The 16,452-nt window shown below is 39.7% G+C and overlaps 1 non-coding gene across 1 annotated transcript; it reads right to left on the bottom strand.

Moving 5' to 3' along the window:
• Positions 1 to 15,841: 15,841 nt before the first annotated feature.
• On the bottom strand, positions 15,842 to 16,006 carry LOC150094904 (U1 spliceosomal RNA). Its single transcript, XR_016550213.1, has one exon. It is a non-coding gene; the product is annotated as a U1 spliceosomal RNA (small nuclear RNA).
• Positions 16,007 to 16,452: the final 446 nt, after the last annotated feature.

The raw sequence follows: 16,452 nt of genomic DNA, 5'->3' as shown, positions 1-16,452 counted from the left end.
ATGGTCAAGGGCACTGACAATTCTTTGGCCGCTTCACGTACGACACGAGCTGGTATACCATCCAATCCCACAGATGTATTGACATTGAGGTTCTGTAATAGACTAGTTACCTCTACCTCATTCATCACAATTCCAGTATAAGCTGTTGGTTCCTCCATTTCCGCAAAGCCACCACCTGGATGATATACTCTTGCAAAGTGCTCGCTCAGTAATTCCACAACATCGACTGATTCAGTTACCTCCCTACCCTCAGCATTTTTTAAGATCATTCTACCATGAGCATTTTTCCTTTTACTTGCAACATATTGAAAAAACTGTTTGGGATTCTCTTTAGCCTGCATGGCCAATTTCCTTTCGTAATCTGCTTTTGCTTTTCTTACCACCCTTGTTACCATCCTGGCCTGAGCTTTATACTGTTCATGCACCTGATGGTCACCCTTCTCCTTAAATTCCCTCCACAATTGTTTCTTTTTTTGCAGCTCAAGCTTAATAGTGTTATTCATCCATTTAACCCCTACCTGATTTATTATTCGGACTCTTGGTATACAGTCAACCATTGCCTCCTGCAAACAGTTCTTAACCACCTCCCATGCACCATCAACATCCAGCCCTTGCAGTTTTACTGTACATGCCATGGCATTGAGCCAAGCACACACCTAAGCTTGTCATACTTACCAGCCCGGTAATTCCACATATACCCTGTCTTAATTGTAAATTCGACTCCTTTAGCCACCTCCCAAGTCATGACCTTATGGTCACTCTCACCAATTGGTGGCAACATGGTCATGTTCGTTACAGCTACATTCTCAGTTGCAATTACTAGGTCCAGCACTCTCTGCCCCCTGGTATTTTCCAATACATGTTGCCGTAGATAGTTGTCTCTTAATAACTGCATAAAATCCAATTCCTTCCTCCCATGTGCCCTCTCCTCTTTCCAGTCAATGTTACCATAATTGAAATCACCCATAATAATTACCCTCCTTCCATTCATTTCTTCTATTTGCTTATGCATACTATTCCCACCATCAACTCCATCACCCGGTCTATAGCAGCACCCAATTGTATATTTTGTTCTGCTAGATTGTATCTCACACCAAACAGCCTCAAATGTGCTTTTTTCCCCATCCTGCAGTTCAACTTCTATACTCCTTGGCTGAAGCTCATCAGCTATCATCAATAACACTCCTCCCCCCTTTTTATTCACCCTGTCACTCCTGAACACGCTATACCCATCGCATTCAATCCCACTAGCTTTATCATCTTCTGTCAGCCATGTTTCACTAATACCGACAACCTGTGGCCTGGAAGTGCCAACCATGGCCAAAAACTCTTCCTTCTTGTTCCTAATACTCCTGGCATTAGTGTACATGAATCGCAGAAGCCCATTTGTCCCATCCCTACTTTGATTCCTTATACTAATTATCCCATCCTGATTTGTTGTCCGTCGTACTCGCCCGGGCATAATATACTCATTCATACACTTAACTGCCCCCCCCCTAAAGTCTGCATATCTACTTCCCCCCCTCTTAATAAATCTAGTTTCCCTGAGTCTGTACATCCACTTCCACATCATTCATCAACACTCTTTCAAGTCTCCGTACACCAACTCCATTCAAATGTAACCCATCCATCTTATATAAGTCCTTTCGCCCATCGAACTCATTCCACAAATTCCACACCACTCTCCATGCATAACCCACGCATAAAGTCATTGGCAATTATGGCCCTCCTTCTGAACACTTCGCTGTCATACCGCGGTAAGATACTCACCATCCTAACTCTCTCACTCTTCTCTTTTGCTACCTCAAACAACTCCCTCACATCCTCTATCATTTCCATTTTGTCCTCTTTCAAATCATTCGTTCCTGCCACTATTATCATCTCTTTCACCCTCTGTTTTTGCAGTCGAATAGATTCGCTGACGTCCTTTATGTTCGCACCCGGCTGGTACGACTTCGTTAAACTCTCAATTATTACGCCTCTTAATAGCGAATCCCCATACAGCACTCGCTCCTTCATTTTATTGACGGTTACGTACATTCTATTATTTGCCGTCACAGACTTCCGCCGGTTATTTGTCGGTACGTTCAACACACATTTTTGCATACGCTCCAGTTGTCGTTTGGCTCTGTGTATCGCGCCATTTAAACGGGCAATTTCGCTACTCGCATTTATCTCACCATTTTCATTATCGATCAAATCATCCATTCTTTCTGTGTTTCTACCTTCATTTACACTTTCAGCGACGCTCTCACACATATCTGGCACTACCACGCAATTCTCTAGCACACCGCCATTTTCTACATTCTGACTACCGTTAACGATATCAGTCTCGATACACGAAACACGCTTGAAGTCCTCATTCTCTTTACACTTTCTACACATATTAACTCCACTATCACGTTCTAACCAGACTCCTACAGCTCTTCGCAAGGCATACATCTCACAGACACCACATTGCATAAATTCTTTTACATCAGAACTCTTAAGCAAGCATGGCGACCTGGCCGCCATTTTTTTTTATCGGTGCCATGTGTACGCTATCTTTTCTTAAAACTAATAATTAAAATAACAGAAAACACGCAAAAATTGCACAGACACACCAAGAAACAAAAAGCAAACAATACTACTTAAAATTCTGGTAAAATATCTAATGTTAACACAAAATAATACTGATCTTTTCAGGAGCTCTCGACAAGCCGACGATCTAATCCGTGCGACACCAAACGACTTTTTTCTTTTTTGAACAATAATATAATAAACTCCATCCTTCACTACAAATATTTCGCTTCCTACTGGAAACTGGCGGACATAATACCGATCCATAAACCTGGAAAAGATCCCAGATTGCCTCAAAATTACAGACCAATCAGCCTCATCGCTAATCTCGGCAAAATTGCCGAGAAGGTAATTCTTACCAGACTTCAAGATTCAGTACTCCGATTAAATATCCTGCCTGAGGAGCAGTTTGGCTTCCGACAGTCGCATAGCACCACGCAGCAAATACACAGATTGGTGGAACACATCATCACGGGTTTTAACTGGCGTCAATGCACTGGGGCTGTATTCCTTGACATAGCCAATGCATTTGAGAAGGTTTGGCATTATGGTTTGCTATACAAACTGATATCATCTGGTGTACCAGTCGGAATCATTCATCTTATAAAGGCATACCTCTACGATAGGCGCATGCAAGTCAGGATATGTGGGGTAGTCTCGACACAAAAACGCATCTTGGCTGGAGTTCCATAAGGTTCCTTACTAGCACCAATCCTATTCTCCTTATACTTGTATGATATACCACACAGCCCATTATCTTCAATTAAAGCCCTTTAGGCTGATGATACAGCGATATTAGCCAGATCTTTAAAGCCTCACCTAGCCATCAAGAAACTGCAAGAAAACCTACTGCTAACCGAACAATACTTTTCTAAATGACTCCTCCAAGTGAATCCCCTGAAGAGTGTAGCCGTCCTATTCTCCAGAAAATCACTGCTTCCTAAAGAAGATATTCTCCTTTTCAACACTAAAATTCCGTGGAAAAATGAGATCAAATATCTTGATGTAATACTGGACAGAAAACTGACTTTCAGCTCCCATATCAAGACTCTCTGTGCAAACACATCAAAATCCATAGCCGAGCTCTATTCGCTAATTAACAGAAATAGTAAGCTGAGCACCAGAATCAAACTTCTCATATACAAACTGATGATTTGTCCAATACTCACCTATGCTTCACCGGCCTGGAGTCATACTTCAAATTCTAATATTCTCAAACTACAACGTATCCAGAATAAATGTCTCAGATTGATCCTGGGCGCCCCATGGTTCATCTGAACTGTCCAGCTACATCGGGACACAAATGTCCCATATATTTACACTTTCATGCAGACTATAGCAATAAAATTCTTCTCAAAAGCATCTGTGCACCCTAACAAACTGATCCAATTGGCTGCAGATTGTGACGCAATGGATTATTTCAAACATAAAAGACCTAAAGCCATCCTAAACTTCGACACTGAGGACTAATCTCCTAGCCCACTCAGGGCGAGCAATTAGCTCATAAACTTTCTCCACTCACAGTTTCTCTCAAGATAGCCGGGAATATGAAAAGCTTTTGCTTCACCCCTTATGTCAGTAATGTTGATAGTTGATAGTACCTGTCGATGAACTGAGATGGAATCGTGCAACCGTACAATTTCCAAGAAAATGGGATTAAAGAGTGTCATTCTACTTCCTATCGATGAAATCAGTACAAATCACATAAGTGCTCTCCCACCCATAAAAAGTTGTAACCTATAAAAAATTAAGATTTTTGTATTATTCTGTACCAATCAATAAAACCCCTATGGATTATTACTTTTTTTTTTGTATTTTTTATTTATTTTTACCTTTTAGCATTTTATGTTTATTATTTATTTTTATACTATAACGTGCTAAGTATATTTTTTACAATAACAAAGTATTTTGTGCTATTTTTTAAACTATTGCACTTATTATTGAGTACTTTGAATATATTATTATTGTATTTATTATTAAGTAATCTCATTAGCTTTATACGGAGCCTACAATATACGGTCGTAGGTTATCTTGTGTAGCTAATCTACTGTATTTGCATTCATTATCACTGTCAATTATTCTAATACAGTGGTTCTTAACCCGGGCGGTAGCTCTCCCCCCCCCCTCCTGGGGGAGCTGTGAACGCTGAGGGGCGGTCGGTTAGGGGGTGCTGAGGGGGGATGGTAAGCATTGCAATACCACTAATATAATAAAAGCAAAAAATTCCGTGTTTAATATAGCATTTTGTATGTCTGGCAATGCTGTTCAAATTTATTCGCTACTTATTTTTTAGAATTTGTATATTAAAAGTTAAGTAATTGGGCTGATTTTTTGGTCAGAATTTTCTACACTGAAAATAATTAATTCGAGCTATTTTTAGCAGAATCTACTACTTTTTTATAAGCTTTATCTGCTACTTTTCCTAACGTCCATCTGACAGAAGGCGAATGGAGGGAAGATAAGGATAAAGATAAGGTAAGGTAAAGCAAAGTAAAGTAAGGTAAGGTAAAGCAAAGTAAAGTAAGGTAAGGTAAAGGTAAAGATTGAGACAGGTGATCACAAGGTATATTGATTCTGAAGATTTTACAGCAAACTACAGACTAGGCTTAATCATCATGAACAGTCCGTACGATGAACTAGATTTTAAGCAGCTGCTTGCAATTTTCCGAACATACAGGAAACCTGCTACATACAAAATGGCCGTGCAAAGTAGAGATCCATCAGATCGGAAGAAGTCGAATCTGAGGACTATCAACCTTCAGAACCTCTCCCCAGCACTTCTCAAGATGACACAAGAGACAACAACCCAGCCACAGATACCCAGACTCCGGAAGAACTGGACGACTACCATTCGGTGAGCAGAAAAAAGCGACGAAAAGAGACACTATCCGAAGAACCGGAACACTAGCCAATGGACACAGCGGCACAACTCAAAGAACGAGTCCCGCTGGTAATCTTAAGAGACAAAAAACAATGGTCGACAATCTTGGAGGCCATGAGAAACTCCGAGATTAAATTCAAAACAGCCAAAAACACCGACGAAGGAGTCCGTATCCAGCCCGAAGGGACATCAGACTACCGTCGGCTAACAAAGTTGATGGACGAGATAAAGACTCCATACCACACTTTCGAAATGAAAAGCGAAAAAACCTAAAAGTTGTCATCAGAGGACTGGTAGAAGAAATCACGTCCGAAGAAATAGCCATCGACCTCAGATCTCCAGGAGTGGAGTCCATAAAAATATCAAGAATGTACCGGGCAGACAAACGTCCTATGCCGCTGGTTCTCGTGGAAATTAGTAATTATTATTATTATTATTATTATTATTATTATTAGACACCTCCAGGGAGTTTAAAGACTCATCGAGGGAGAGTATGCCAACAGCATCGAACGATTGGTCCCCTTCCAACTACTAAATGCGCTCAAACTTACTTAATTGAGCCATTAGTAGCAGTAGTAAGGAGCAAAAAGAGATTAACGATCTCAAAACAGTTTGCAACATCAGGATTAAAACAGAAGCACTCAGAAAGAAAGCAACAGCAGGACAATGCCATCGCTGCCAGATGTATGGGCACGCACAGAAACTGTGCAGAGCGGAGTACAAATGTGTGAAGTGCGGGGACAGTCACCCTACTCACACATGCTCCAAACCAAGCACAACTCCAGCCACATGTGCAAACTGCGGCGGCCCACACCTAGCCAACTATAGAGGCTGCACTCTCCACCCAGATAACCTGGCAAGAAACAGAAAAGCAGGCACTCCACCAGCTGAAAAACGTGCAACACCCATTGAAGAAGGAATCCATCAGCGAACATCACACAGTTTTATGCTGCAGCGGTCACCTCAAAGGCTAAATCAGCAGAACCTATGCTCAACAGTCAAAACACAGCTGCTATCCTAGCTGCCACCCTAGGAGAGATGCTAACGGCTTTCAGCAAGACCAACCCCAATCAGAGTGATACAAACAAGTTCTTAAAAAACACTCAAGTCATCTTCACAATGATAAGCAATGAGTAATACGCCTGGTTCGAACAACTTCATACAGATCGCATTTTATAATGCCAACGGCCTAAGCAACAAACTCCTGGAACTACAAGAATTTACAGCAAGACATAGAATAGACATCCTCCTAATCAACGAGACGCACCTTCGGCCCTGAGACAACCCCAAACCAAGGAACCACGCACTACTTAGGAATGACAGACTCAATGCCAGAGGAGGTGGAACGGCTATCTTTGTCAAAAAAAGACATAAGATACAATGAGATCAAGAAGACAACGACTACAAACCTGGAAGAAACTGGAATTGAGATACTCACCAACAATGCAGGTAACCTAAAGCTATATTCAGTCTACAACCCTCCAGGCAAACCACTCCTAGCCTCGGATCTCTCCCAGCTCCTCGACACAAACGAAGCAACGATTGTGGCGGGAGATCTAAACGCAAAACATCCCGCATGGAACAGTAGGGACTTCAACAAACAAAAGAACAACGGTAAGAGCCTACACACGTTCGCTATGACAAGACACATCATCATCATAGCAGGTCCCGCCGAACCAACACACTACGGACCGCTGGGAAAACCTGATGTGCTGGATATATCCATTTTCAGGAACACCTCGCACCAATTCCAGTTACAGGTAGTCAATGATCTTAGCTACGCCCACAATCCGGTGCTACTAAGCCTAGGCGGGGAAACAGAAATCATCCCCAGGCAGTCCTCCACAAATTTCAAAAAGTTGAACGGTACTCTCCGCAACCTCACAGGACCCGTTCCAACCATCTCCTCATCTAAAGAAATAGATACAGCGATCAGAAAACTGGAAAGCACAATCCAAGCTGGCCTAACAGCAGCTTCCACCGTTACCGATCCAGCTCAAGCCAACCTGCTCCCAGAAGAGATTCTAAAGCTCATCCGCAGCAAAAACAGGATCAGAGGCCGTTACCATAACAACACTATCCCCCAGGATAGACAAGAGCTAAACAGGGCAACAAACCTAGTCCGATATGCGATCAAAGATCACAAGAACCAGCTGTGGAGGAAGAAGCTAAGCTCCTTAAACACTGAAGACAACTCATTGTGGAAAATGACTAAAGCCGTTCGCAGCGACCGTCCCAAAATTCAGCCAATCCACGGAGAAAGGGACATGGCCTACAGAGATGACGAGAAAGCAGTGGCCTTCGCGGACGCCCTGGAACTGCAATTCAGCCCAAACTATGCGCATGCGGACTTGCACTTCATTGAACAAATACACAGGCATGTCTGCTGTGCACTCCATCAAACCAGCAGCCATGAAAACACAAGCTATGCTACACCAAAGGAAGTACACCAAATCATCAAGAGCCTCAACAACAGAAAGGCCCCGGGTCCTGACGAGATTTCAAACCAAACCATACAAGCACTCCCCATAAAACAGTTATGCATCTTGTGACTATCATCAATGCGATGCTAAGACTCACCTACTTCCCTACTCGCTGGAAGCAGGCAGATGTAATCCTCATCCACAAACCAGGAAAAGCACCTCAATTCCCCCAGAACTACAGACCTATCAGCCTCCTATCAAATGTGGGAAAAATTGCGGAAAAGATAATTCTGAACCGCCTACAAAACGAAACGGACAAGATCGACCTAATCCCAAAAGAACAATTCGGATATTGCAAAGGCCACTGCACAACCCAACAGGTCCACAGACTTATTCATAACTACTGGATACAACACACAGGTGCAATCTTCCTGGATGTGGCAAAAGCCTTTGACAAAGTATGGCACAAAGGCCTCATCCACAAACTAATAGCTGCAAAATACCCACTAAACCTTGCCAAAATCACAGAATCCTATCTGAAAGAGCGAAAATTTCAAGTTAAGCTATGTGGCCTCAGATCCTCCATGAGAAGTATCATAGCAGGTTTCCCTGAAGGCTCCCTCCTATCGCCCTACTCTTCAACATTTTCATCTCAGACGTACCAAGCACAGCATCAACCACCATGGCTTTCTATGCAGACGACATGGAAATATTGACCAGATCACTCAGGCCACACAACGACTACAAGACGCAGCAAGAAATCTTGAAGAATGGTTTCAGAAATGGAGGATAGATGTCAACGCCGACAAGAGCACGGCTATACTCTTTACAAGAAGGAAAGCAACCCACCACGGAACAGTCACGATGTTGGACACTGATATCCCATGGCAAATATAAGTAAAATACCTGGGAATCAAACTGGATAACCGACTCAGCTTCAACCCCCACATCTCACATGCTTGCCAGAAAACTAACTCAGCAATAGCTCAATTCTACCCTCTACTCAATCGAAAAAGCAATTCGTGATTCATCAAATTATGATGAAAAACGATAGATGGAGACACAAACGCCAGAAGGCAGCTCTCATCATCGCTTCAAACGATTCTACACAGCCCTAATTCGGGCGAGCCAGACGCTCAAAAATTTCTAATTATTAATAATCCCAATCTAGCGATGAAGGGATAAAAATCCAAGGGATTGACGTCTATCTGGCCATTAAAGTTAACGGCCCATCTGACAACCCTGATTTGCAGTTTACATCTAGCCCGTGGTATCGTGGGCGCACTTCGTTGATATTGTGTAGCGCTGTAGCCCATTAAAATGTGTGAAAAAAAGAGTGTCGTCAGTATTCAAGTGATAGTTAAAATATGGAGTTATTCCGTCTATAAATAATGAGAAGTTACCAATGTGTTTAATATGTGAAAAAAACTTCGTCAAACGAAGGAATGAAGCCTTCAAGAATGATTGAGCATTTAAGAACAAAGCATTCAAATAAAGCAAAAATGGATGTCGAATTAATCACTATTGGTAGGCGAGATTTTCTGCAGTTCCCAAGTCTATAAATATGATGATTTAATATTAGATACAGATTTTGGATTGTTATTGTTTCCATCTTCTGACACTGGAAGAAGACGATGATCAGATTCAAAGACTTTGATGCATTTAAAATACCCGATTGGATCATAAATCTATTTCTTTCCGATGCCACTTCTGTTCATCCAAATCTGTGTGAAGAATTTATTGACTTAAAAAATGATTTTGAAGCTCAAGTAAAATTTCAAAAGTGTGGGTATGAAAGATTCTAGCTAAACATGCAATGCAAGTATCCTCAGCTTTGGCAAGAAATAAAATTACTACTCATTGCTTTTCCTACTTCATACTTAGTTGAGGAAGGATTCAGTTGCAATTGCTAGCTAAGCAGCGAAATAGATTGCAAATAAGTGAAAGAGGAGACTTGAGACTTCGTTTGTCGAACATTGAACTTAATATTGAAATATTAGCAGGATCTCATCAGGCTCAGGGTAGCCATTAATGATTGGCTTAATAAATACAGCAAGTTTACATCTTTTTTTTGAGTAAAAATGAATTTGTATCAGTTATTAAGTTTTAATTAACTATCGGTGCAATTATGTTGATGGTAATTTAGATTTGCCTAATAATATATTATAATTATCTTATTGAGTCATTATCCTAATGTAAAATTGAGTAGGCGGGTCCAGGCCATACAAATAGTTGAAAGGGGCGCCGGGCAAAAGAGTTTAAGAACCACTGTTCTAATATATTTTGTCAAGTGGGTTGTCAGGTAAGGCATTCCATGTCTTCTGTCCTCGTCCATTTATTTCTTCTAAACCATGTTCCAAGAGCGTTTCCCCCCTCCTTGTTCTAAATGTTGCCTTATCTAATTTCTCCATATTTTCTGTGGTCTTCCTTTTCATTTTTATTCCTCAGTTTTCATTTCTCACATTCTTCTTGGCATTTTATTTTTTTACAAGCAAAATTTTTACACGCATTTCTTCGACACTTTTCGATCAATACCTTTATTTCCTTGAGTTTTCTCTTTTTGTTAATTTTTCGTATTTTTGTTATAAGCAAGGGGGAGGGGATTATCTGCAAAGCTAAAGCTTACACTTCAGTGGGGACTTCGCTGTCCCGATTTGGAATAGATACATAGATAGCAGAAGTTTGTGTAATTTCTGCTAACTAATCAGATTCTACAACAGTCGTCCCCCCACCCTTATCCGCGGGGATACGTTCTAAGCCATCCCGCGGATAGTACCGAATATATATCTATATATATTATGTTTTTTTCCTATACATACAAATCTATGATAAAATTTAATTTATAACTTAGGCACAGTAAGAGATTAACAACAATAACTAATAATAAAATAGAACAATTATAACAACATACTGTAATAAAGTGATATGAATGGAATCTTAGCAACCTCAGCATACTTAGGGTTCCCTTTGTCATATCCGATAACAGAGCTACTCAGAAAGGCGCACAATTCCAGATATTCCTGATTTCCGAAGGCTGCAGGGAGCGTGTAGCTTTGCCCACCTTTTCAACGAGTTGCCCTGGTGTTGGACTACCTCTGGGATCAATCGACTTGTATTACTAAAAAAAAAAGAACCGTACGGCTTCATTTCTGCGATATAAAATTACATCGTCGAAGTGGATATTAGATACAACATTATTTCAAAGCGGAATGTTTGTGGAAACTATGAAAGTTTCGTAAGTTGACCTGAGAGCTTACGAGAATACAATCATTGGCATCACAGAGCTGCCTTAGCTATTTAAGTCAAATAGGTAGGTAGTTTACTTAACACAAATTTATCTAATCTGACAGATAAATGCTAATTGTTAATATGAATATTCTTTAACCTATCCGCACTTTTTTTTTTTGCTGTCAGTTTGGTTTAACACACATGTTATGTAAAGGTTTATGATGTTTGACAGTAAATATTATCTGAGAAATAAAATACCGCGATCTCCGATGTCAGTATAGTATGGTTTATTATTTTTTTTTTTTTATTCTTTGTTCAATAATTTCTAGATTGTAATGAAAATAAATAAACCATCATGTATTACTGAAATAGAGAGCCAACGGCTTATTTTATAATCGACGATGGGACAGGTGGTCCGTAGGCAGACTTAAATTAATTAAATAAATATATATTTTTTAATTATCCAAACAAAACAAATTAAAATTGAATAAGAAAATAAAAATTACTGAAATCAAATGGAAACTTAAAAAAACAACAAATAACATCAGAATGTTCAAAGACAGAGGCAATAAAAATATATTGTTGTTCACTTCATCCCTCTTTTATTATTCGTCATTCTGCAGCTAAATTTGTAGCAGCAAAATGAGGAATAATAAAATAGGGGTTAAGTGAACAACAATATAGTTTTATTGCCATAGACAGTATGGCAAGATTTCTTAAACACCAAAAAAGTGCCGCCCGGGGAGGACCCCCCAACAGCTACGCCTCTGACTTAGTGGTCCGTAGAATTGTTTTAGTCATTTTACTGGTCCTTGGGCTTAGAAAGGTTGAGAAACGCTGCTCTAGGAGATGTGCTTTACATTTATGGAAAATACTGATGACAGTGTTCTGGAGCTTGCCCCACCGAGTTTACTCCGAGTTGCCCAGTACGGCACTACTTATTCTTGCTTCGATCGAAACTTTTAGTTTCTATATTTTCGGCACGAAACTCTTGAAATAATGTTGAAATAATGTTGGATTCAATATTTATCATACATATTTCTATCATACATATCCTCTAGGAGATGTCATTTATATTTATGGAAAATACTAAGGAGAGTGATCTGTAGCTTGCCCCACGTTTGCAACGAGTTGCTCAGTATGGCACTACTCTGCTTGCATCCGCCGAAACGTTTAGTTTCTATATATATATTTGGCACGAAGCTCTTGTAGTTTCTATATTCGGCTATGAAATAATATTGGATTAAATATTCACTTAATTTGTACCATCATGAATTATATTTGCCTTGTTTTTTCTTTATTTTTTTTGCACTTTAGCACATACTAGTAATAAATATTATCTTTCAGATATGGCGCGTCCTACACTGCAAAATTACCACCGCGACCTTCCGAGTGTTAATTCGGGAGGTCGCGGTGGTAATAATGGCTGACTCCATTATTGTTGTTAATCTCTTACTGTGTGTAATTTATAAATTAAACTTTATCACAGGTATGTATGTATAAAAAAAAACAGTGTTTATAGCAATTATTTAAATTAAGGGGATATTAAATCTCACATTGTTTTAAAACCGAATAAGAAACTCAAAGATTGGAATCAGAGAGTTTCATGCCGAATATAGTAAACTATAAAAGTATCCGCGACTACTAGCGTGAGCTAATTGCACGTGGTCCAAGTACGTAGTACAAACTCGGGCAACTCGCAGCAAAGGTGGTAAAGTTCTGATCGCTATTCTTAGGTATTTTCCATAATGTAAAACACATTTCCTAGGAAATGTATGCTGTTATTACATTATGGTGGGAGGTCACTACCCAGACCGGTTTCAGCCTTATGTGTAAGTAAAGCCGGCTCTAAAAATTCGGATGATCCCTAGACTACTCAATAGTGGGCGAAAGACCGTCCATCTCAGCGTTGGCTCCACTCAGTGATGGCCTTCCACCCACCACCACCACCGAGCAGAACCGCTCATATTCTGAAGAAAAGCATTCACCGAAAAAGCCCCTCACCGGGCCATGCCGGAAAACACTTTCCTCGGAAAACTCAAATGGCTCCCTTAAGGCAAAAACCTTAAGAGAGCGACTCATATTAGCCTCCCACCGGTTTCAGCCTTTTTGAATAAGTAAAGCCATCTCTAAATATTCGGACGATCCCTAGACCACTCAATAGTGGGCGAAAGACCGTCCATCTCAGCGTTGGCTCCACTCAGTGATGGCCTGCCACCCACCACCACCACCACCGAGCAGAACTGCTCATATTCTAAAGAAACGCATTCACCGACAAAGTCCCTCACCGGGCCAGAGACTCAAATTTCTCCCTTAAGGCAAAAACCCTAAGAGAGCTAACTCCTAATATACCCCCCCCCACACTGGTTTCAGCCTTTTTTGAGGCTTCATCAGTGAGTAGCTAGACCAAGTTAATACCAAAGGGTATAGCGAAAAGAACTTATATACTCTGCTATACGAGTTGTCAAAAAGGTGCACCCATTAAGGTACTTCAATATAAAGAGCCAATAGGCTTCATTTCGGCGATATAAACATTATTTAAATTAAATAATTTAAATAATGCCTAGCTACTCACTGACGAAGCCTGAATAAAGGCTGAAACCGGTCTGGGTAGTGACCTCCCACCATAATGTAATAACAGCATACATTTCCTAGGAAATGTGTTTTTACATTATGGAAAATACCAAGAATAGCGATCAGAACTTTACCACCTCTGCTGCGAGTTGCCCGAGTTTGTACTACGTACTTGGACTACGTGCATTAGCTCACGCTAGTAGTCGCCGATACTTTTATAGTTTACTATATTCGGCATGAAACTCTCTGCTTCCAATCTTTGAGTTTCTTATTCGGTTTTAAAACAATGTGGGATTTAATATCCCCTTAATTTAAATAATGTTTATATCGCAAATGAAGCTTATCAGCTCTTTATATTTAAGTAGCAGTGTATAGGGTTCGGTACTATCCGCGCGATTTCTTTGAACATATCCCCCCCCACGGATAAGGGGAGACTACTGTATTCAACTTTCTTTTCTTTTCTTTTAGAAAATATGCTGAAAAGCCTTCAGCAACGAGTTATTAATTTATGTAACTTTAAGGAAATTGTTAAATTAAAGAACAGTTATGTCTGGAGGATGGGGGTAATTTAAAATTCATGTGTAATTACATAATTATGTAATTTGGCATTATTGAACATATCTATATTGTTATGTGATTGTGTTTTATAAGGATGAATATAAAAATAAACATAAGTATGAAAAATAAAATCCCTTCAGCGGAAGTGATGTGAATCTGTAGTACAATCAGAAAAAAAAAAAAAAAAAAGAACTCTAACTCTCCACTTCACCTTCAAGAACCAACTTCGGTGCTACATCGCAATCACATGAAATAAATTGTTCCCAACAGTCAAAAAAAGCGTAACTCCCACGACTCCAGTGGACATCAAATGGATTTACCATTATCTGAATATATAAAATGTCATTCCAGCAATGCCCTTGACAACAGTGTAACTTCTACACTCTTAGTGAACAACAGTGTAGTTCAATAAAGTGTTTCATACCTCACGGTGAACAATAATGTAACAACCTTTCAAGAGGACAGTCACGTGACTTATATCCTTTTTAAATGAACATTCGAGTGTCTTATACTTTGCTGAAAAAACGAACAAGACAACTGAAACAAAACAGAATTCAGTGTAATGTAACAGACATGAAAGTTCTATATATGAGTATATGTAAGTAACTGCCAGATATTAGACTTTCTGATCATAAGAAAAGAAAGTAAAAAACTTAAGTGAATAGTCCCACCCCCGTCCCCATCCCGGTGAAACAGTAGTGTAACAACTTGTAATATAACAAAAGATGAATCTTCAGTGTAAGAATTGCATAAGAATCGAACTTTGATGTGCATATTGTATATAATATAATTTATTATGACGTAAAATTGTTCAAATTTTTAAATAAATAAAATGGACAAGCAACTCGAGTCTTTACTTTGCTATCGATGAATGTGAGTTCGAATCCTACGCTGGCATGAATGTTTGTGATGTTATTTTTTTTAGTTTTCGCAGCCCATTCATGGTATTAATGGTATACATTTTGTTGGTATACATTTAAAAAAAAAGGTTTACACTTTTTTTTAAATAAAAAGCCGCATATTTAATATACTGATATTTTAAGAGAAATAAGATAAACATAATTCGGCATCCGACACACTTTGAGCACACCTTTTCGATTCTGCAGTTGGCGTGATTGCTCCACACTGTTAACCAGTAATTCTAGGTTGAATCAGAACAATTTTTTTTTTTCAAGCTATCTCTGTAAAGTGTATTATAAAAAAATAAATAAATAAAAATCAGCTAACGCCTATGTAGTTCCTATTTAAAAAATATTAGATGGCTATTATTTCAGGCAACTCTCTTTGGTTGTCAATACCTGAAGACATTTTCGAATTTTGTCTAAGAGAAGCATTTATGAGAGCTGCTCCAGTCGAAAGTGAAATAACCAGTTCATGGTAGGTTTTTTCTTCCTGAACTTACTCTCATGCAAAACAAAACTAAAAAAAAAACTCAAATTACCTACAGAGAGGTTTTTTTTTTTTTTTTTTCCTGAACACCTGAGTGATGTTATTATTATTATTAGGGAACAGCACATAAAGAAAGCTGTCTCAGAACAGACGGAATGAACAAGAAGTTAATTTGATGACTTTGAAATTAGACTGTGAATGGCATTAACTGCTCTTTGCTTTCAAAATGAGGGGGTGAGCGCGAACGCAGACCCCGACTGTCAAAAATTCCACGCTCCATCTATCCCAGTTTGGGAAAGTGGCAGGGGTCAGCCCACTCGAGTGGTGCAATGAGTAGCCTCTCCCTGGGGTACCATCTTTACTGATCCATGGAGACCCAGCGCCAGGTAGGTATGCGTAACACTTCTAACTAACTTCTATGGCTGGATGGACATCAATCCCTTGGATTTTTATCCCGTAAGCGGTATTTTTTTTTAATTGTTTAAAGAAAGAAAGTTTTGAGCACTTGGCTCGCCCTAATTAGGGCTGTGTAGAAATATTTCAATCTGTGATCAGGGCCGCCATTGGGCGTTTATGTTTCCATCTGTCTTTTTCATCGTAATCTGATGACTCACGAATGAGTAGGCTATGATGGCGTGATGCCTGAGCATAGTACTTGGTTGCTGTCTGGAGGAGACGCGTAGGTATGTCTGACGGGTTTCCGTCTTGGTGGTGGAGGAGAGTGTTCCTTACAAACCATAGGGCATCGAAGATCATTCGGAGGCATTCGGTTTGGATTATTTGTAATCTTTTGATGTTGCTAGGGGAGGTGTGGCTCCATGCTGGTGAACCATAAGTTAG

This window comes from Typopeltis vanoorti, chromosome 21 (genome assembly GCF_054136105.1).
Source record: "Typopeltis vanoorti isolate ZY-2024b chromosome 21, IOZ_Tvanoo_1.0, whole genome shotgun sequence".
NCBI lineage: Eukaryota > Metazoa > Arthropoda > Arachnida > Uropygi > Thelyphonidae > Typopeltis > Typopeltis vanoorti.
Note: the sequence above shows the minus strand (reverse complement) of the source record. Positions and strands in the feature narration are given on the sequence as shown.